Genomic DNA, 22,306 nt, shown 5'->3' with positions numbered 1-22,306 from the left:
TTCTCCTAGTTCTCCATTCCCTTCTCAACAACAACAGTACCACCCCTCAAACTCAACCTGAGAGAATCTGCTCCAGCAGGGGTCAAAACAGAAGCAGTGGATGGAATGCAGACTTACCTTCACTTCTTTGCCTCACAAACAGCCCTACCTCCCACACCTATCCCAGGGCACATCTTGTCCAGACCCAGTGCCTCTGTCTCTGCTGTCAGCCAGCCAGAAGTTTCTTCATGGGGAAGGAGCAGTGGGACATGAAATGGATGGCTGGACCCTGAGAGGTAGAACCCACAATGCTTGGCAACTATTAATGGGAGAAGACAGGTGCTACAGGAAAGGATGAGTTAAACATGAGGATTCCAGTTTTTCAGCATGAGAAAGGGTCTTTTTAGAGAATACACATTGGAGAGATAAAGAGCATTAGACCTGAAGTCAGGTTGTATTCTAACATTTCCACTTAGATTCTTGACCTTGACCAAATTACTTCATCTTTCTGAACCTCAGTTTCCTAATCTGTAAAATGGGAATACTAATATTTATATGATAACCATTTGGGATTAAGATCAATTCTGCTGTGATAGAAAATCCCAACTAACAGTGACTTTAATAAGGTAGATTTTTATTTATTTCTTACACGAAATAAGCTGGAAGTTAGTCCACATAGGTACCACTAATCTGGCAGGGCATCTGGCAGCCACCTAGGCTCCTGCCCTCATGCTGCCCCATTAAGTGTGATTTCCACTTCCAAGGGTACCTCATGAGCCAAGATGGTTGCTATAGCTCCAACATTGACCTACTTATTATAGCCAGCTGGAAGGAGAGAGAAATTTTGCTTACTTTAAGAAAACTTTTGACCATTTCATGGAGCATATCATTAGCTACAACTCAATCACATGGCTACAACTAGCTACAAAGGAAGCTAAGAATGTAGTCTTCTAATAGGGCAGCCCTGGGCGCAGGATAGTACCAGAACAATATCCTTAAGTAGAGTGGACAGTGTACAGACAGGTTGCAGTCTGAAATCATGCTACCTTATAGAGTGTTGTAAGAATTAAGTGAGATACAGACTGAGAGTTCAACAATTGTGAGAAATATTTTAACTCCACAGTGGTACCATCAAAAGAGGTGTGAGAGTCAGGAAGGAGAGCCAATAGCATCCATAGGATGATAAGTCACAACGGAAGTGGATCATGAGGAGGGGCATTCATGATCCTCACTGAGGCTGATCTAGGGCCTCGGCGGGATGGGGAAAGTAAGGACAAGTAGAGAGCTTGGAGGGGCCAGGTTGACACCCTTCCTGGATCTTCTCTCTCTCTCTCTCTCTCTCTCTCTCTCTCTTAAATTTATTTATTTATTTTTGAGAGAGAGAAAGAGACAGAGAGAGAGAACAAGCTGGGGGGAAAGGCAGAGGAAGAGAGAGAGAGAATCCCAAGCAGGCTCCCTGCCCAATGCAGAGCCCAATGCAGGGATCAATCCCATGACCCTAGGATCATGACCTGAGCTGAAATCAAGAGTCAGATACTCAACTGACTGAGCCACCCAGGCACCCCCCTGGATTTTCTCTTAAGAGCTGTGATGTTCTTCTGGTACAGTGTGAAGTTCCCGGCTTCCTGCCTGATCCTCTGCTCCCTGGCTACTGTAGTTTCCACTGTGGAATTTCCACAGGCTCTAGTGCAGAAGGAAATCTGGCTCTAGGTCAGTAAGAATTTTAATTAAAAATGGAAATGAAGGCTCATGTCACTAGTACTATATTATCACAGGCCACTGATGATTTCTGGCAGGGATAAAAATAACAGACATAGTCTGTTGGCACTAATGAGGAAAGGGCTGATTCGTTTTTTTAAATAGATTCGAAATTTGTAAGAGTGATATTAAATATAATGAGTAATCATAGATTCTCTTGATCTTCCATCTCCTTTTGGATATGTGTGCAGCTTCCAGCCAACCTTCTAGTATTGTAATTTGGAACCTCCTAAGGAAATAAGGAACCTCATCAAATACATGACATAGGTATCATACCAGGCTAATGAGTGGAGGAAAAAATCCCATAATTGGTTTCTGAAATTTTTTTTAATGTTTATTTTTGAGAGAGAGAGAGAGAGAGAGAGAGAGACACGCAGCATGAGTAGGGGAGGGGCAGAGAGAGAGAGGGAGACACAGAATCTGAAACAGACTCCAGGCTCTGAGCTGTCAGCACAGAGTCTGATGCGGGGCTTGAACTCACAAACCATGAGATCATGATCTGAGCCGAAGCTGGGCGCCTAACGGACTGAGCCACCCAAGCGCCCCCCATAATTGGTTTCTAATATGAAGGACTATTGAATGTTTCTGAAAGAAGAGTTTTATTTAAAAAGCTATTATTTTAGTGAATAATAGAAATTCTTGCCTTTAAGAGAAGCCCAAAGCTTAAATCCTTAGGTTCAAGCAGTGTTCCTCATGCTTGTACAGAATGCTTGGCTTTGATCAACCCATGTTATGGTTTGAATTATGTCTCCTAAAACTTCATACGTAGAAGTCCTAACCCTCAATATCCCATAATATGATCTTATTTGGAATTAGAGCCATTGCAGATGTAATTAGTTAGAATGAGATCATACTGGAGTAGGGTGGACCCCTAAACCAGTATAACTGGTGTCTTTATAAAAAGGGGAAATTTGTACACAGATATGCACACAGAGAGAATGCCTTATGCTGCTCTAAGCCAGGAAACAATTAAAATTAGGAGAGAGGCCTGGAACAGATCCTTTGTTAGCACCTTTGAGGGAGCATTGCCCTACCAGCCTTGAGTCTTGATCTCAGACGTCCAGCCTCCAGGGCTGTGGGACAATAAGTATCTCTTGTTAAGCCACTCAGTTTGTGTTATCTTGTCACAGCAGCCCTAGGAAACTAATACAGTCCATGACTTGGTTGGTATATGACCTTAACTCATTTAATCTCTCCAAGCCTCTACTTCCTTAGCTGTGGGTGAGGATAGCAGTGTCCACCTGTCTACCAGTGAGAATCAAATGTAAAAAAAAAAATTATAAGTTTATTTTGAGAGAGACAGAGACAGCATGAGTGGGAGAGGGACAGAGACAGAGGGGGAGAGAGAGAGAGAAACCCAAGCACAGAGCCTGATATGGGGCTCGAACTCACAAAACCGTGAGATCATGACCTGAGCTGAAACCAAGAGTTGGATGCATAACTGACTGAGCCACCCAGGTGCCCCAAGATATTTAATTCAGTAGAACATCGTCACAAAGTCAAGTGTTAGTATTATATCATAAGGCCATAGTGTTTTCTTGCTTATTTGCTTCCTTATTTGCTTCCTTCCTTGTTTCCTTCCTTCTTCCCTTTTATTTTTTTAGAAATATGTCTCAGATACTAAGGGTTTATGTTGAATTCTTCCCAAGCTTACTGCCCAATTGTAGAAGAGGGGTATTTCTGTCATTACCAATATTTTCTGACTTTACTGAGGACTTCAAGAATCAAATACAGTGTCTCCCTCTCTCTCTGTCCCTCCCCCGTTCATGCTCTGTCTCTCTCTGTCCCAAAAATAAATAAACGTTGAAAAAAAAAATTAAAAAAAAAAAATAAAAAAAGAATCAAATACATATTCTGTGCTAAGATGTCTTGGTCATATGTGTCTGTATGAGAGGAATAAACTATATACAAAGAGATGGCAAATTGGTGTCATCTCATATCCCAGGATGGTCCACCTGATTGCTAGGACGCTATATTAGAAGGATTCTGCGTCTGTGTCCAGGATAGAGGATCATGATCACTTAGAGATATTTTCTATGACCCTGAACTGGATATCTGTATAAAGGTAGCATATACTTTTGTGGACCTATAATTCATTTTTCTTTTTAATTATAGCCAAGTTCTATGTTATGTGAAAATCGTTGCTCATGGCAAAGCTCATTTAGCCAAAGAAAGTCACATTCAACCAAATCAAGTACAGCCTAAACGATACCCGAGAGTTAAAATAAAAGTAGTTGAATAAATCTGGGGTTATCTGTGTGAGGAGTACAGATAATATTAGTGGTAAGATTTATTTAAAGTGTGCTATGTGTCAGACACAGTGAAATGCACTTTACATGCATTATTTCAGTGAATCCTAACCCCTGCCATATGAGACAGGTTACTACTGGGAAAGTGAACCTCTTAGAAGGTAAGTGACTGTCCTGATGTCTCACAACTAGAAACTGACAGAGCTAGGATTCAAATCAACGTCTGTATCATAGTTCAGTACCCAAGGTCATGTTGCTGTATGGTGTGTGCATGTGTGTGTGTGCATATGTTTAGGTGAAATTCACATAAACATTGACCATTTTAAAGGGAACCATTAAAGGGAATGTGTGATTCAGCACATTCACAGTTTTTTACAACCACCACTGTCTAGTTCCAAAACAGAGAATGTGTCTTTTTTGCTTTTATCCCCAATATTCGGCACATTGCTAGCACATGGCAGGAGCTCAGTAAATGTCAGTTCCTTTTGAAGAACTAAAAATTGCAGAGAGGAGGTGATACCTTCAAAAGCATACACAGCAATATGATGGACTTGAGTTAGAAATTGAATATTAGGACTCATGGTCTTTATAAATCTCTCCTAACTGAAAACATAATATTAAGGAAAAGAATATGAGGCAAAAAAAAAAAAAAAAAAAAAGGTCAAATGCACTCCCCCAACGTACTTGCCCAAAGCAAAAATAAAAGTTTAAGCATCAGAAACATGATAAGTTTGTTAAAAGTGGATTATGTAGACATGGTTAGCTATGGGTTCTTTTTTGGTTGCTTTGAATACATGAAAATGATGTCAAAATAAATCATCCCTGGCAGTCTCAGTGATTATATTCCTTTCCAACAGCTTCTGCCTATTGTACTTCATTTCGTACCCCCCTTCCCCATATCCCCCTGCCACATCACTTGTCCTGTTTTCCACCACCACCTACTCTATCTCCTGGTTCAGAATTCCAGGGAAAGGTTGAAGAGAAGTCATTTCTGAACCCAGCATTAAGATAAACACCTATGTCTTCATGGCTCATGATGTTTCAGGACCATGGTCAGTGACATGACATTCTACAGGCTGACAATTTCCTTCTGATGTAAACATTGGCCTGCCAAGGCTGCCTTAGGGGAATATGCAGGTGTGAGGGGTGAGAATCAAGATGTGGGGGGAGTTTGACACCTATGACGTAGACTTTGCTTCCTCTATAAAATAAGAGCAAGGGAACATCTCACAGCTGCTAATCTTGGCCATATACATTATTAATACATTCTTCGCACCAGTAGATATTAATTACCAAAGGAAAACAACTTAGGGTGGTGGAAAGCAGAAGAAATTATTGGGTAACTTTGAATTTGAAGGATTTTTGCCTTTAGATGTTTCCAGGCAAGAATATCTGTCAAAGGGGATCTTTAACTTTATGCTTTTCCAAAAATGTAACAATGACAGGCCACATATAAAAAAGAAAGGCCCAGGGGTGCCTGGGTGGCTCAGTCAGTTGAGCATCTGACTTCAGTTCAGGTCATGATCTCATGGTTTGTGAGTTGGAGCCCCACGTCGAGCTCTGTGCTGACAGCTCAGAGCCTGGAGCCTGCTTCCGATTCTGTGTCTCCCTCTCTCTCTGCCCCACTCCCACTTGTGCTCTGTCTCTCTCTGTCCCCAAAATAAATAAGCATTAAAAAAGCTTGTTTTAAATAACAAAGGCCAAAAACATTATATTAGGGAAGGAAGGAAGGAATCTAAATTCTAAGATCAGAGTGGAATGAAAACACAAAATGCTCACTCAGCTAAGCTGAAGTCCTAAATCTGCCGGGATCAGAAGCAAGCAGTGATAGCTGGAAGTTTGGCTCCTGTGGTTAAAAGGACTAAGAGGGCTCCAAGGAAGACTGTCCAGAGTTAGACTCCTGCCTGAAGCCAGTGTGTGGAGTAGTTCTTGTTGGCTGATGAAAAGCTGAAGAAAAGAATGGGATAAGGATAGGTCATATGATCCTGTGCTCTGACTGTAGCAATTTCCTCTGTTGTTCTCCAACACCTAGGGAGGTGCTGACCATCAGCCAGGACTATGGCTCTTAGGCAGCTTCTGCCTGAGAATGGTAGGATAAATAAGTGGCTGGGCCTTCTGCTGCCACAGTGATGAGCTCTTTCATATACCTAATAAAACCGTGGGATAGGAGCACAAAATTCCATTCTAAGAACTGGCTCTGGGCTAGAGACCTAGGGAGCCAAGAAGACACAACCCCAAAGTCATTACACTAAGAGAGTAAGCACAGAGAGAAAGTGAGAGGGAAAGGGAAAAATTCTCCTCCTCTTCCTCAAAGTGAGCCTGCCAACTGAAATTTCAAAACACACAAACTCTAAGGCTAACAAAGACAACTTGCTGGCATCACAAATGAAGCAGAAATTCATTTGAAATGAAATAATTTCATAGAATATTTTCAAAGTGTAACTGTTAACTGTAAGAAATGACTTGGGGTGAAATAAATCTAAATAGTCATAAAATTCAGGGGGGACAGTAGTATTCAGTTCGTGGTTAAGGCATGCATAGATTCTTGTGCTCAAAAAGAGGATAGAACTACTGGCAAGTTTATAGTTCAGCAAACATTTTAAACATGTAGGATAATGACTAAAATTATAAGAAAACAATGTCTAGTTTCTAAACCAACAGAAGGATAAAAGGGTCTCTAGAAAACTTTTATCCAGCAGAAGGCAGGAAATGAGGAAAAAAAGAATTAGAGGGAAAAGGTGGTAAGAAGAGATTTCTACCCATATCACACAGTGCTTTTGAATTATCAGGCAGTTTTCCGCAGCATCTCTAGTCCATGAGCAATGATGTTTAACAATTGTCTGGGTGGGGCTAGGGGGCTAATTCGTATCATTTACTGATTTCCGTGGTATAAAATACCCCCCCCCCCATGGCCAATTTCAGGCTACCAATGTAACATCCATCAGTTCACAAAATTCCTGAAAATGTAACAATATCTAGGGAACCTTGTGCATGCTGGCTCCAGCACATGACTGTTTGGGATAGATAGGCTTTTCTGTATGGTCTTCATTCTACATATAATTTTTGATAATAAAATAAAAATTAAGTAAAAATTCTCTGCATTTTACTTCTTTAACTGAAACCATATGGAAATTTATTGGGGAAACAGGACCTGGTGGCATTTTGTTATTAGAATATTTATCATACAGTTATTGAAGGCTTGTAATTTATGATCCTTGCTTTCAGAGCCAGATCAATAAAGAGATTAATGTCCTCAGCACAATAGAATTTATATCCTCCACGTGATAATTGACCACTGTGTCATACATTCAATCATTCATCTCATTATCTGATATAATGAGCAGAAAGTCCAATATGTATATGATTTATAAATGTACATTAGTGTGAAGCCCACGACCTATCTAACCTGTTACCTGTCCCTTGGCAACATAGTGTATACAGTTGTCTTCCTCCAGCAATAGGATCCCACAAAAAGGATTATCCACCTTTTTAAAAAATATTTATTTTTGAGAGAGAAAGTGTGAGTGGGGGAGGGGCAGAGAGAGAGGGATACAGAGGATCTGAAGCAAGCTCCATGGTGACCCCAGTGAGCCTGATGTGGGGCTGGAACTCACAAACTGTGAGATCATGACCTGAGCCAAAGTCAGACGCTCAACCATTGAGCCATCCAGGTGCCTCTGTCTATTTTTCTTTTTAACACTAGACGTCTATCTAATTAGAACAGATAGGGGAAATGCCTGAGCTGACATTATTCCTTCTCTTCCTTTTTTCTTTCCTCTTTCTCCTACTTGTGGGTTCCTAGTCCTAGTCCTATTCTTTTCTTTTGTCTTGTCTTTTCTCTTCTGTTCTTTTCCTTTTCTTTTTCTCTTTGTCTCTTTCTTTCTCTCTCTGTCTCTTTTTTCTTTCTGTCTGTCCTTTATCACAGAGCACAAGTGGCTTGTCCTAGAGTGGGGGGGTGGGTAAATGGTATTGAAAGAGCCTTTCATGTCACTGATTTACTACTATGAGTAGATTTGGCAACACAAGTCATTCCACATCACCTGTCTATGCATTTCATTGAGTTACAGTAGCTTAAAGCTCAGGACACAGGAAGTCTCAGAGAATGGAAGTAGCATATTCCCAGGAGAGAGAGCGAACAGGGAAATGAAAATGGGAAAACAGAAAGCTAACCATTTAGAAACCTATGCATAGAGTTAGTTCACTAACAGTGGGAGTAGGAGCCATCCCAGCCCCCGCCCCCTTTCTCTCTCACCGCCTGGGAACATTTGTTGCCTGCAACGTCTGTACTTTGCTTTGCAAGGGTTAATCAGAGGGCCTATTATTCAGCAAATTAAAGGCTTGGCTGCCTGAGAGTTCCTTTCATAAAGGATTAGGGTCTCTGATGAGGCTTTGATGTAATAGATGGAGCTGTTCTGCTCCTTCATGTTAATGGAAGAGTGTTAAGGACTCCCCAGGCTCTCTTTGGCAGTTGGTGTCTTTACTCTTTCCCTTGCCTAAAAAAGAAAAATATTTTATCTTTCAAAAATTTAGTGCTTGAACAAGGCACTGGATTGACGTCCCCAGGGGGTGAAGTGTTCATTTCTTGGCCTAAAAGCACAGAGGCTCAGCACTAACTGGCTTCCTTGGGTGGCCACTTCCTTGGGAAGAACTGTCTGTCCAAAGTGCAACAGAAGCAGTCATTTAAGTATTGCAGTTCATTGCCCTTGGAAGCTTTTCTTGCTGAGAAATTGGGCAGAAGGATGGCAGGTGACAGGCATGGTAATGGTTTGTGTCCTCAGGAACATAAACCAAGGCTGCGAATAGCTGTACAAAATCCTGATTTGCATGACATTTACAGCTACTTATTATCTGACAATATTTTCTCCAGGCTTTTTTTTTCCCCATCACATTTAGTGTACTCTTTTTTTTTTTTTTTTAATCTATTTTACATCCCAAGTTACTTAGCATATAGTGCAACAATGATTTCAGGAGTAGATTCCTTAATGCCCCTTACCCATTTAGCCCACCCCCCTCCCACAACCCCTCCAGCAACCCTCTGTTTGTTCTCTATATTTAAGAGTCTCTTATGTTTTTCCCTCTCCCTATTTTTATATTTTTGCTTCCCTTCCCTTATGTTCATCTCTTTTGTATCTTAAAGTCCTCATATGAGTGAAGTCATATGATATTTGTCTTTCTTTGACTAATTTCACTTAGCATAATATCCTCTAGTTCCATCCACATAGTTGCAAATGGCAAGATTTCATTCTTTTTGATTGCTGAGTAATACTCCATTGTATATCTTTACCACATCTTCTTTATCCATTCATCTGTCAATGGACATTGGGCTGTTTCCATACTTTGGCTATTGTTGATAGCACTGCTGTAAATATTGGGGTGCACGTACCCCTTCGAAACAGCATATCTGTATCCCTTGGATAAATACCTAGTAGTGCAATTGCTGGGGTGTAGGGTAGTTCTATTTTTAATTCTTTGAGAAACCTCCATACTGTTTTCCAGAGTGGCTGCACCAGTTTGCATTCCCACCAACACTGCCAACAATGCAAAAGAGATCCTCTGTCTCCACATCCTCGCCAATATCTGTTGTTGCCTGAGTTGTTAATGTTAGCAATTCTGACAGGTGTGAGGTGATATCTCATTGTGGTTTTGATTTGTATTTCCCTGATGATGAGTGATGTTGAGCGTTTTTTCATGTGTCAGTTGGCCATCTGGATGTCTTCTTTGGAGAAGTGTCTATTCATGTCTTTTGCCCATTTCTTCACTGGATTGTTTTTTAGTTGTTGAGTTTGATAAGTTCTTTATACTTTTGGATACCAACCCTTTATCTGATATGTCATTTGCAAATATCTTCTCCCATTCCATCAGTTGCTTTTTCATTTTTCTGATTGTTTCCTTCACTGTGCAGAAGCTTTTTATTTTGGTGAGTTCCCAATAGTTCATTTTTGCTTTTGTTTCCCTTGCATCCAGAGACGTGTTGAGTAAGAAGTTGCTGTGGCTGATGTCAAAATGGTTTTTGCCTGCTTTCTCCTCAAGGGTTTTGATGGCTTCCTGTCTTACATTTAGGTCTTTCATCTGTTTTGAGTTTATTTTTGTGTGTGGTATAAGAAAGTGGTCCAAGTTCATTCTTCTGCATGTCGCTGTCCAGTTTTCCCACCACCATTTGCTAAAGAGACTGTCTTTATGCCATTGCATATTCTTTCCTGCTTTGTCAAAGATTAGTTGGGCATATATTTGTGGGTCCATTTCTGGGTTCTTTATTCTGTTCCATTGATCTGAGTGTCTGTCTGTTTTTGTGCCATCTCCAGGCTTTTCAGTAGTGTTTAGGGTATTAATGAAAACCCAGTGTAGTTTATTTTACCCAAATTGATTTTTTTTTGAAAATTTTTTTAACATTTATTCATTTTTGAGAATGAGAGAAACAGAGCATGAGTGGCAGAGGAGCAGAGATAGAGGGAGACACAGAATCAGAAGCAGGCTTCAGGCTCTGAGCTGTCAGCACAGAGCCAGCCCATCATGGGGCTCGAACTCACAGACCACGAGATCATGACCTGAGCTGAAGTCAGACGCTCAACCGACTGAGCCACACAGGCACCCCTTCCCCAATTTGATTTTATACCATCAATAATATTCATATAGTTGGCAATCAGCCAGTGTTTAGTCTATGTAAGTCTTTACCAAAAAAGCACACATCAAGGGAAGGGTGCTAAATGTGGGCAGACACAATGCCAGATTATTGAAAGTCTTGGCCATGATTTTCCTTCTCAGTCTAATCTCTCTCCACTGTGTACTATGCCCTGAAATTTGGAACCAGCATTGTCATTATTTAAAAAGCAAATTTGACAGTCTTGCTGTTTCCATTCCCACTTGTGTTGTGCTTCAATTCTCTTCTTGCCCTCTCCCAAACTCCACCTGTGGGATTAAATTGCTCCCTTCTTTGAGTTGCTTTTCATCCATGGGCTAAATTTTTCAGCAATTTTCTTTCCATTCTTTGCAATGAATAGTTCACTTGACCTTTGAACAATGTGAGGGTTGGAGACACCAACCCCTCACACAGTTGAAAATCTGTGTATAACTTCTGATACTCCAAAACTTTACCAATAGCCCATGGTTGACTAGAAGCCTTACTGTTAACATAAAGAGTTGATTAACTCATAGTGTGTATTATATCCTGTATAGTGTGTACTATATCCTGTACTCTTACAATAAAGTAAGCTAGAGAAAAATGTTAAGAAAGTATAAAGAGAAAATACATTTACAGTATTATACTGTATTCATTGAAAAAATTCACATATAAGTGGACCCGTGAAGTTGAAAGGTCAACTGTACATGGTGTCTTGGCACCCAGCCTTTCCTTTCCTTGATGGATGCCAGCATCTGCATTCAGCATTTTAAGAATCAGGGGACCTGACTATAAAAATTTACCAAGTAACTGGTAGATTTAGCTCTGGGCTAAGATCAAAGAGCTCTCTGTGCCTCCTTATATTGGCCATCCAGGGAGAATTTTTTTACCATATAATTCTTTGATAGAAGATATCAGTTGGGATTGAAGATAAGAAACAACTCTGTGAAACTCATGGCTATGTTTATTGGAGGGAAATAGTATTCATTACCTTATATAGAGTAATTTCTATGAAAACCCAGGAAACCTCTATTTCTAGTCTCCTTGCCAGTCATCATCATATATTCATATTTCTACAAGCACCTAGTCTGTTTTAAATCATGGATTTTAAGAAATATAGAGCAGGCTGCATATTCCCTTCACATTGGCTGCTACAGAGCCCAGAGCCAAATTTGTGGCCACTCTACCAAAGTAATTTATTTGGTACTCTAAATTCTATTTTTATTCCCTAATTTCCCCTTTGTTTCATTTTATCTTCTTTAAAATTTTTTTTTAATGTTTACTTATTTTTGTGATAGAGAGAGAGAGAGTGAGAGAGAGAGAGCCTGTGCAAGCAGAGGAGGGGCAGAGAGAGAGGGAGACACAGAATCGGAAGCAGGCTCCAGGCTCTGAGCTGTTAGCACAGAGCCCCATGTGGGGCTTGAACTCATGAGCTTTGGAGCTGTGAGATCATGACCTGAGCCAAAGTCGGCCACTTAACTGACTGAGCCACCCAGGCACCCCGTTTCATTTTCTCTTCTGCCTATAATTATTTTTTATTTTGTCTTATTGCATATACCTTAAACAAGTGTTATAGAATGCCTTAAATTATCTGTAGAACAAGGTGAAGTTTTAAAAACAATTGTATACAGTGGTGGTGGGAATGTAAAATGATGCAGCCACTTTAGTAAATAGTCTTGTAGTTCCTCAAAAGGTTAAATATAAAGTTACCATATGATCCAGCAATACGTATCCAGGAGAAATGAAAATATGTGTCCACATAAAAACTTGTATACACTTCCTGATTCTGGGTTAAAGCCAAAAAAACCCAAACAACCAAACAAACAAAACTTATATACAGGGCTGCCTGGGTGGTTCAGTTGGTTAAGCGTTCAGCTCTTCATTTCAGCTCAGGTCATGATCTCACGGTTTGTGAGATTGAGCCCTGCGTTGGTCTCTGCACTGACAGCATGGAGCCTGCTTGGGATTCTCTCTCTCCATCTGCCATTTCCGCCTGCTCATGTTCTCTCTCAAGATAAATAAATAACTTAAAAAAAACCTTGAATATAAATGTTTATAGAAGCATTGTTCATAATAGCTTAAAAGTAGAACTAACCCAAATGTCCATCAGCTGATGAATGCATAAACAAAATGTGGTATATCCATATAATGGAACATTTTTTAGCAATAAAAAGAATGCGGTATTGGTATGTGCTACAGCATGGATGGACTTTGAAAGCATTATGCTGGATGAATGAAGCAGTCACAGAAGACCACATATATAACAGGAAATGTCCAAATTAGGCAAATCCATAGAAACAGAAAGTAGATTGGTAGTTGTCTGGGACTGAGGAGGTTGAGGAAAAATGGGGAGTGACTACTAATGGATATGGAGTTTCTTTTGGCGGTGATCAAAATATTCAGAAAATTGATTATGATAATGGTTATATAATTGTGTGAATATACTAAAACTTTTTGAATTTAGAAGTGTGAACTGTATGGCATATGAATTATATTAAAGCTATTATAAAAGTCATTAATCAACTATAAATTTTATATAATAGCTTTTGCTGGTTTTCTTACACTTTTAATTTGCACTTAGTGCCAGACATGCACATACCAGTCAAGCCCACTTATTTTTAGCAGAATCTACAGACTTGTTTGAGATTGTGAATTTCTAATAGGGATATCCATCTCCAGAGGATGCAAAATTCTGTCCATATTATCTAGTTCAGTTTATTTGATCCACTAGGCAAAGTCTGTTTGTTCAGCAAATTCCAAGCCTGTGGGCATAAATACTGTAATTTTATTTCATCTCCTCCTTGTCTTTGCATATCCTGTCCCCTCTCTTTTGTCATCTTGTTCTACCTGGTAGTGAAAATAAACTAGCGTTGTGGTCAGAGAAGTAAGACAATGATAAAGAGATGTAGCATCACTTCAGGCACAGAAAGAAAATGTTTCATGAAGGTGAGGCAGGTCAACAGTGGTCATCAATGACAACTCGAACAAAGAGGTTGAATAGAATGAAGAGTAAAAAGATACTATTGAATTGGTAAGACCTGGATTCCTTTGAAAGAGGTTACATGTAGGTAGTGAAGATAAAAAGTAGATTATGATATTTGCCAAGGTTTAGCTGCAGGTACATCCTATAAATTTCAATCTAAGTTGGCTGAAGATTCCACCAATGGCCCATTCTTCTTTTTTTTTTTTTTTAAGTTTATTTATTTTTGAGAGAGAGCAAGGGGAGAGGAGGGGCAGAGAGAATCCCAAGCAGGCTCCATGCTCAGCGTGGAGCTCAACATGAGGCTTGAGGCTCGATGTTACAAACTGTGAGATCATGACTTGAGCTGAAATCAAGAGTCTGATCCTTAACTGACTGAGCCACCCAGGCACCCCTTCTTTTATCATTATTCATTCCTGACTTGCCTTCAAGTTTCACAGCTACAACCATCACCTTTCCCTTCCCATTTCCTTAATTCAGACTGTATGCTTCCTAAAGGGATCCCCTCTTCCCTCCTTGTGATTTACTCTATAATGTGGTGCCTGTTCATTAAAAAAAATTTTTTTATTACATTTCTTTATTTTTGAGAGGCAGAGAGAGAGAGAGCGTGAGTGGGAGAGGGGCAGAGAGAGAGGGAGACACAGAATCGGAAGCAGGCTCCAGGCTCCGAGCTGTCAGCACAGAGCCAGATGCAGGGCTATGAACTCACAAACCGTGAGATCATGACCTGAGCTGAAGTCAGACGCTCAACCGACCGAGCCACCCAGGCACCCCTGCCTGTTCATTTTTTAAAGCAAAGATCTAATTGTGTTATCTCCCTGCTCAAAAAAGCCAGTTCAGTGTGGCTACGAAGGAAAACCAAAGTTTGCCAGCATGGCCTTCTAGGTTTTGGATAAGATGTTCCTGGCCAGATTCTCACCCCTGTCTCTATTACAACTGCATTGTTCTGTTCTGGTCTGTTCTCATATGGGCCACACGTTTTACCAGTGGGCTTCTATTTCTACTGTATCCTCCACTTGGAATGCCCCTCTCCTGAACTTCTTGTCAGTATCCCTTTCATACTTTAAGTCCCAAGTGTCATTTCTCACATGAAACACTTCTTCTAGCTACAGTTGTTTATTTGGCCTGAACTACTCTACTGCTTATACTTCTTGGCCTTCAATTATTATTTATGGTTATGTCTATTTTACTACTTGTTTGTAAATTCCATGAAGGCTAACCTCTCACTCTAGGCCTCTTTTCCCCACAAGCATTTGGTGGAGCACCATTCATAGTTAATACCTAATAAGTGTTTGAATAAATCAATAAATTCAATCCCACTGGGTTTACTAAATATGTCACATATGTAAGTTTGGTATTACCTTGGAAGAGAAGTTTCTTATGGAGGTATATAATATGTTGTGTTTGTTTTGCACTCTTCTAGCTCCCACTCTAGTCCTGGATAGTCCTGGGCTTCTAATAGTCATGCACTATGGAACCGGTTGCTGATTTCTCATAGGTGATGGCTGGGTGCTGTCCATTGCTTCCTCTTAGACGGAAAAAAATGCATGCAAATGGAAATTATGGATTTAATTTGGGTAGGGTAGCAAATAGGATCAAGGGAAGGCTTAGAATTCATATATCCCCCAGCTCTTAAGCCTGGACTAAGAAGCAGACCATAACTGTTTGTCAAAATGGAAATTGATTTTTGAATCAAAGAAATTAACCAGACATTCAAAAACAGGAGTGCCTAAGGGCTTGAACTTGAAAATGCCAGAGTTCTTTGCTTTTGCTGAATTGTCAGACCCTCAAAGTCCGCCCTTTCCTCCAGAACTTTGTAAGTTCTGATCAGGGCATCTGTCAAACAAGGATTTTGTTCACAGTGGTGGGAATTGCATTGAGAAAAAGTAGCTAATTTATGGACACAGTATTATTCAAGTCTAACTCAAGGAGCTATTGCACATTAACATTTATTTTTATACCACTCATCCTGCTGGGAATTGGGTATGCCATGGCTGTCTTCCCCAAATGGACTGACTTACTGTATCCCCAGCACCTAGCACAGTGGCTGGCCCATATAGCTGGTATTTATTGAATGCTCACTATGTGCCAGGCACCATACATGGATTATCTCATTTACTCCCCACAATGACATTATTCCTGTTTTATAGATGAAGACACCGAGGCCCAGAGAATTTGATTAACTTGCATATTAACACATATCCATAAAAAGTAGAGTTAAGTTTGACCTCGATCTCTGGCTTTTAACCTATTTGTATGATCCTGCTGCAATACTAGGCACCAAACATTTTTTTTAAATGAGTACATGTGTCACACTTGGGAGAATAATGGGTTTGGAGATTGAGCACATTGTTATTTAAATAAATCAACATACAATTTTAAATATTGAAGGTTGATAATATTTAATATATAACTATGTATCATATGCTATGTGAATGTATAGAGAGAGAGGGGGAGGGAGAAACCCAACCAGGCTCTGCATGGTCAGCAGAGAGCCCGATGTGGGTCTCAAACTCACGAACTGCGAGATCATGACCTGAGCCAAAATTAAGAGTCAGATGCTTAACCGACTGAGCCACCCAGGCATCCCTGATATCTTTTTTAGATGGACTTGCCACCATCTAGATTATTTTGCCCTGGCTCACCCACATTTTCCATAACTACTTCCTTCTGAGTTCAGCCATCACTCCCCTCTTTGACTACTCCTCACCTTCCTGGGGTGCTTCAGGCAAATATTTCCTGAATTTTTATGTGAAAGCAAAGACCTGAAGCGAAGACCTTTAAAGGAAAAAAATCCCTGTGCTGGGTTTGGTGGCTGAGTCTATGGCTGACCTGTGACCGACCCCAGCCCCTCACAGAGACCCATGAGGCAGAGGTGTGGCTGCGTAGAGGAGACTCGGCAGTACCTGCAGGAGCAGCGAACGCCCAGATCCTTGGGAACTGGCAGCACTGCAGCCTGAGAGGTGGAGGCATCCAGGGATTCCCAACACCCAGAGATCACGCCTTTCCCAGCCCTTCGAATCAGATGGTAGGATTTGAACACAGATGAACAGCCCAGTAAGCAAGTCACTGGGCTGTGCAATGGTGTAATGGCTCATTTTTTTTCAGGTGTCCTAACTGAGCAACATGAGTAGAGTTGCCTGGAAAAATATTTAAGTGCAAAGTGCTTTCCCAACCAAGGAAGAAAGAAACAAAACACAGGAGCAAGAAGGTGGTCACTTGGGGCCATTGATTACAGTCCTTAAGATTGCCTTAATTGTAGGACACAAATTTTGGGATCTTTCTTGGCTATGGCATATCCAGTGGAGGCCATACTCATCCCTGGTCTTCTGCAGCTGCCATATGATACTTCAAAAGTGCAGATTAAACCAAAGAAGGAAGTGCCAATAACAATCATAATAAAACCACCTCCCCTGCCACCACATATTCCATTGGCTTCTTTTTGGATAGCCTTTGTGTCCCCATCTAGACTTGATCCTTGACTCTGGCCTGGTTCTACTTGGTACTTCTCCTCACTTCATCTCTTTGCTTGGCACTTTGACTCCTTTTTCCTCCTCCCAAATTAATTCTGCCCATTGTCCATAGTATATTCTCTTCCCTTGGTCCCTCCCAGCTGTGACCCCCAGCAAATTCCCCAAACAAACAGTACTTGAGGATCTAGAATTTTTGTTACCACATCACCTTCCTTAAGAACATGGCCAGTTAGTCTGGGCTTTTCTAATTATTTACTATTGATCTTGGAGTCAGAAACATAAGGGTGAAGTAAAGAGAACTTGTTCACAGATGTCACGTAGACTGGAGCTCTTGTCTGTTATGGGGGTTTCACACTGCAGCTTTCTCCCTTAGGTCCTCCAGTCCTGGTCCCTGTTTTTGCATGGGATCCTTCTCTAGCTACCCTAGTGTATGTTCCTTAACTCTGGAGGAAGATTCTGTCCCTATCCACCTAGATTTTCTCTTGTGGCTTCCAACCACCCTATGCTTTTTCTCTGGTTGCCTTCTTCACCTTTGAGTTTTCTCTGGGAGAGAAAAGTTATTTCTTCTTTGTCTCAGGTTACAGGAAATGCAATGTTTTTCTCTTTCTGTTTCCTTGTTGGGTTCCCCTGAGCTCACTCTGGACTTTTGGTGCTGTTTGCTTTGTTTAAAGCTTGGGCTGACTTGATGGTTTTCTAAGCCTGCATCGGGGTTCTCCTTGCCCTGGCATTTGAGGCAAGATGGCAGCTGCCCTATTGTCCTGTAGCCCTGTAGTCTATCTCTGACTTTGCCACACAGAATCTGTGCCTGTTACCCCTTTCAAAAGGAGATTGAGCATCCTGTTCTTTTTTTTTCTTTTTCTTTTTTTTAACATTTTTTTTTTTTTGGGGGGGGGGGGGGGGGGGGGGGGGTGGAATGGCAGAGAGAAGGGGAGACACAGAAGCTGAAGCAGGCTCCAGGCTCTGAGCTGTCAGCACAGAGCCTGACACAGGGCTTGAATGCACTAACTGTGAGATCATGACCTGAGCGGAAGTCAGATGCTTAACCGACTGAGCCACCCAGGTGCCCCAGAGCTTCCTGTTCTAAAACCCTCTGTCCTACATTCTCAGGGCTTTTTTACTTTTAGCGAATAGTATTTCTCATTGATTGATAACCACAGAGCTACCTTGCTGACTAAAGCAAAGGTGCTTCTGGTTCTCACTTACATGTTTTAGGTTACGAACCCACTTTCTCATCCCAGGTGTGAAGTTAACATTGCAAGCCCAGCCTTGCCAGCAAGACTTTAAAACACCACCACATGCAATATTTGTCAACTTCATGAAAACTGAAATGCAGTTAAATATTCCACCAAATGGAAAGGTGAGGTTTCTCTAAAATACATATGCATTGTCAAGTTTCTCAGCCTGCCTTCTTTTGAGGCATTAGTCATCTTGGGAAAATGCCTGTGTTTGTCATAGTCCTGTCTTTCAGAATGGAAATTTCCTTCCAAGACAGAGCACCACGGGCTCCAATATTTAACCTATAATTAGTATATCCCCTGGAGGATTTTCTCCTTTTGATGCAGAGGCCTCTTTGTCACTCAGGCTTCTGTCTGACGATGATAGGAACTGCAGGGCAGCAAGATGCATCACGAGGCAGGGAAATGTGTGCTCTGATCAAAACTGTTTGGATATTATGTACCAGTGCAAACACTTCACAATCTAAACCCACAGGAAAACAGCAGAAAGTATAAAAGAATATTAAAAAGGAAATTAGAAGAGACACAAATCCCAAGTTTTGATCTAGTTTTGCATGGAACAGGATTGCTTCCCCTCCTGCTTCTCTCACCCAGTTCACCAGTATTTTTAGTTTTTGACTTTTCAGCTGCTCTTTATCAAGTGTGTTTTATTCATATAAACATCTGCCTGTGACTATTGATAAATAGCTTCCTCTTTCAGCCATCTGATTTTTTGGTTATGAAATGGCAGTTTACAGTGACAAGGCAGCTGTGTCTCGACAGTGTTATCATTTGGGGATGGAAAGAACACGGGCCCCACCAGTTCTAGAGAGCAATACGGAAGTCAGACCTTGTTTCTTGCTAAGAAATGTCTCCTTTTTGCCTGTTTCTGGCAGAAGCTAGGCTGGGAGATCACAGCACATGGCTGCAACAACCTGTGTTTAATGTGGTGACACTAATGAATTCTGAGAATTAATCTTCAGCCAGGAAAGTATGATGGAAGGTACTAGAATTTCAAATTAGTGGAATGGATTGATTTCCTTCAAGGGTAGAATTTGCTTCCATTTTCTTCTGGTGGATTTTTCTATTATATTCAAGCCACCTACCAGGGCCTTCTAAATCCAGGGTAAATCCAGGCAGTCTATCCCACGGTAGTTTTACATTTTTAATTTTCTTGTTTTGTTTTGTCTCTTAGCACAGAGAGCACCACACCTACACCCAGGCTTTAAAAAATGATTTAAAACCATCTGGAAATGAAAGAGTTGCTTAAGACTTTGGAAGAAAGTAGTATCCCTAAATCTCATCCTTGTTTACTTTTTTCCTGAGTAAAAGACTCTGGGAAGAGCTGAACTTGAGGACTATATTTCCCCAGCTTGAGACACTGACTTCTACAGAAACGACAGCCTACAGGTATCTCAAATGTGCTGTTGACAATCAGGCGCTCTGGGTGTCTCCCCTGAGTCAGCTGAGATGAGGATTCTGCCACCCATTCCGAGCGCCTTGTACTGATTTCTCACAGCAGCACTTCCAAGGATGTCACTTGCAGGGCCCTGGTTCCACTGACACAAGAAAGAGTCTGTGTCCAAGTAAGTTTGGAAACATGGGCTTAAACAAAATCAAGCTGTTTTATTTATCCCAGAAGTTCTAAGAACATTTTATATGCTCATGTGCATTATAAAACTCCAGACTTACTTGGTTAGAGTATCAGCAATGTTTCCCAAACCTTCCTGACCAGTATACTAGTTCCTCTTTTCAGTGGAATGTCTTACGTGTTTCACTCAACTCACCTCACGTTGGCTGACCCCCACTTCCTATACAGAGGTCAACATTCTCTGCATTCCCTTATAAAAACTGCTCACTCCCTGGCTGGGAGAAAATATTCTGCATCTGGAACTTGCAATTCCTGGTTTAAAAAGCAATCCTGAAATGAATAAGCATATTATATACTCCTTAGTTTTCAAAGTTTATGCTCCAAGTCAGGTTGGAGAATTCTGTCATGTTCTCAGAAATGACATGGAGGCTGTCAGGTGTTCTTGTAGATCCAGTAGTCGATTCTATCTTAATCCACTAAATCCCTGCCTGGAAGGGAGAGTAAGACAGAAATGAGGAACTGACAAAAGTAAATAGTATGAATTTGGAGTCTTAGGCTATAAAGAATATACCCTAGTTAAAGTTGGAAGAGGGACTAAAAGAATTGTTCTTGGCCTTTTAAAGGAGGAAGCTGAGGGAGCACATGGGAATGTTCTGGTGGCCTTCTGAGTTCCTGGCTACACAGCTTGCCCAGTCTGGCTTCTTGCACTGCCCATCTAGTGTCCAAACTTTGAAATGTCTTCTACCTCTTCACCAATTGAGTTCAATTTCATCCCCAGACTTCCTCCCAAACTTGGCTTGCTTCTTACCTCCCCCACCAAGGCTTCCCTAACCAAAACTCTCTGTCCCACCTACTGTTCTGCATTTTTAACACAGTGCCATTTTAAACACAGTGCAGAGCGGGTAGGGCTCTCCCATTGGAGTCAGAGAATTAGCCTCATCTCTGTAGAACTTGACCTGAACTTCCTCACCTCTTGAAAAAAGGGGTTAGAATAGAAAATCTCAGTCCCTTAGCTCCAAAACCCTGTGCTTTTGTGTGATTATTTCTTATTCTGCATATAGAAGCAAACACTGGCTTTTGCTATTTCCTATGTTTCTTTTGTCCTCCCATCTTTCCAATTAGATTGTAGATCCTCAAGGAAAAGGGTCGTAATTCTTTATGAATGAATTTATTTTGGCTAATTCTGGCTGTGTAATCAATGTTTGCTGAACAAATGAAATGATATGATTCCAATGACCTCAAGTTTAGTAATGCATGACTTTCAGCCCTATCTGCTCCTAAGGTAATACTGTCCTCTATTATCAGTAAAATAATAATTCCATTTCGGTCTGGCTGTTTGCTCCCCATGAGAAAAAAGTATGCAAAAGTATTTTAGAATAAGGCTATACCCTCAAGGTCTTTATGCCCTTCTCCTAAAAATCCTCCAGTGCAGCTGGGTATGCCACAACTCTGCTTAGCATTCTTCCCATATACACTCATTTTCACTTTTGCTGATCCAATGATATGACATTCAGCCCACTCAGGTCTTACTGAGAGAACTAACAAATTCTTCTGATCATTGCTTCCAGAGAGTAGAATGCCTACCATCTTAATTTTGGGGATCTTCAAGAGACAACAGATCCACTTGTTAGTTTCTTTCCTGTTTGATTATCTCACTTCATTATTTACTTGCCATTTCTCTTACTCCCTCTGTGATATAGAGAGAGCTTATCTCCAAAATACCAAATGATCTGCCAGCCTTGTGGGCAACCTTTCTCCCCCACTGGATGCTAAAATTATGAAACAAGATATAGTGCCTTTAATTACATCCCCAGACTCCAGCGGAGACCTATTTTCATAAAACTGGAGTATGGGTTTCTTAGCCTCTCTCAAACACTATCCAAAGAGCTTTCATTATTAAAGTATCAGATAATACTTTACTTGTTTCTAGGCCTCATGTGAGGCACTGTCCCAAGGCACCTATCCTGAGGAGGAAGGAAGAAGCAGTTCCATACTACTTTCCCATTTACATGCTATGAATGTTCTGTTAGTGAATGTGGCACCCACCTTCATTCGCAGCCCTGAGGTTATCCATTTGAAGTGTTGGCACTAACTACCCAACAGGCAGTTGAGGGTTGCCCCAGTACTTTTGCTCAGTGCAGGAAAAAACGTAGTGTGTCCTGACCCGGATCACTGGGCAGGCTTGATTCCCGGACTCCCATACTACCCAAGCGCTCCAAGGCTCTAGGGGGTGTGTGAAGCCACCATATCCATCTGCAGTGGGAACTCTCGGAGGACACAGACTGTATTTTAGGAGTTTTCATATACAAACCCTCAAGCCAGGAGGATGGGGCTACTACACCTGTATTACTGACCCTTTACCAGGAGGTTCTTTATTTTCCAAGTGCTTAGGGAAGAAGCATTTATTTCCCTTTGGTAATCAAATATACATTTACAGATGAATACA

The 22,306-nt window shown here is 41.0% G+C and overlaps 1 protein-coding gene across 1 annotated transcript in view; it reads left to right on the top strand.

Annotated features, from left to right (window-relative positions):
• Positions 1-22,306, top strand: part of MYO3B (myosin IIIB) — a 407,188-nt gene that overhangs the window by 145,693 nt on the left and 239,189 nt on the right. The gene's annotated exons all lie outside the window — the stretch shown is intronic.

This window comes from Panthera uncia (assembly GCF_023721935.1).
Source record: "Panthera uncia isolate 11264 chromosome C1 unlocalized genomic scaffold, Puncia_PCG_1.0 HiC_scaffold_3, whole genome shotgun sequence".
Classification (NCBI taxonomy): Eukaryota; Metazoa; Chordata; class Mammalia; order Carnivora; family Felidae; genus Panthera; species Panthera uncia.
The sequence above is the reverse complement of the archived record's forward strand: the minus strand, read 5'-3'. Positions and strand labels throughout refer to the sequence as shown.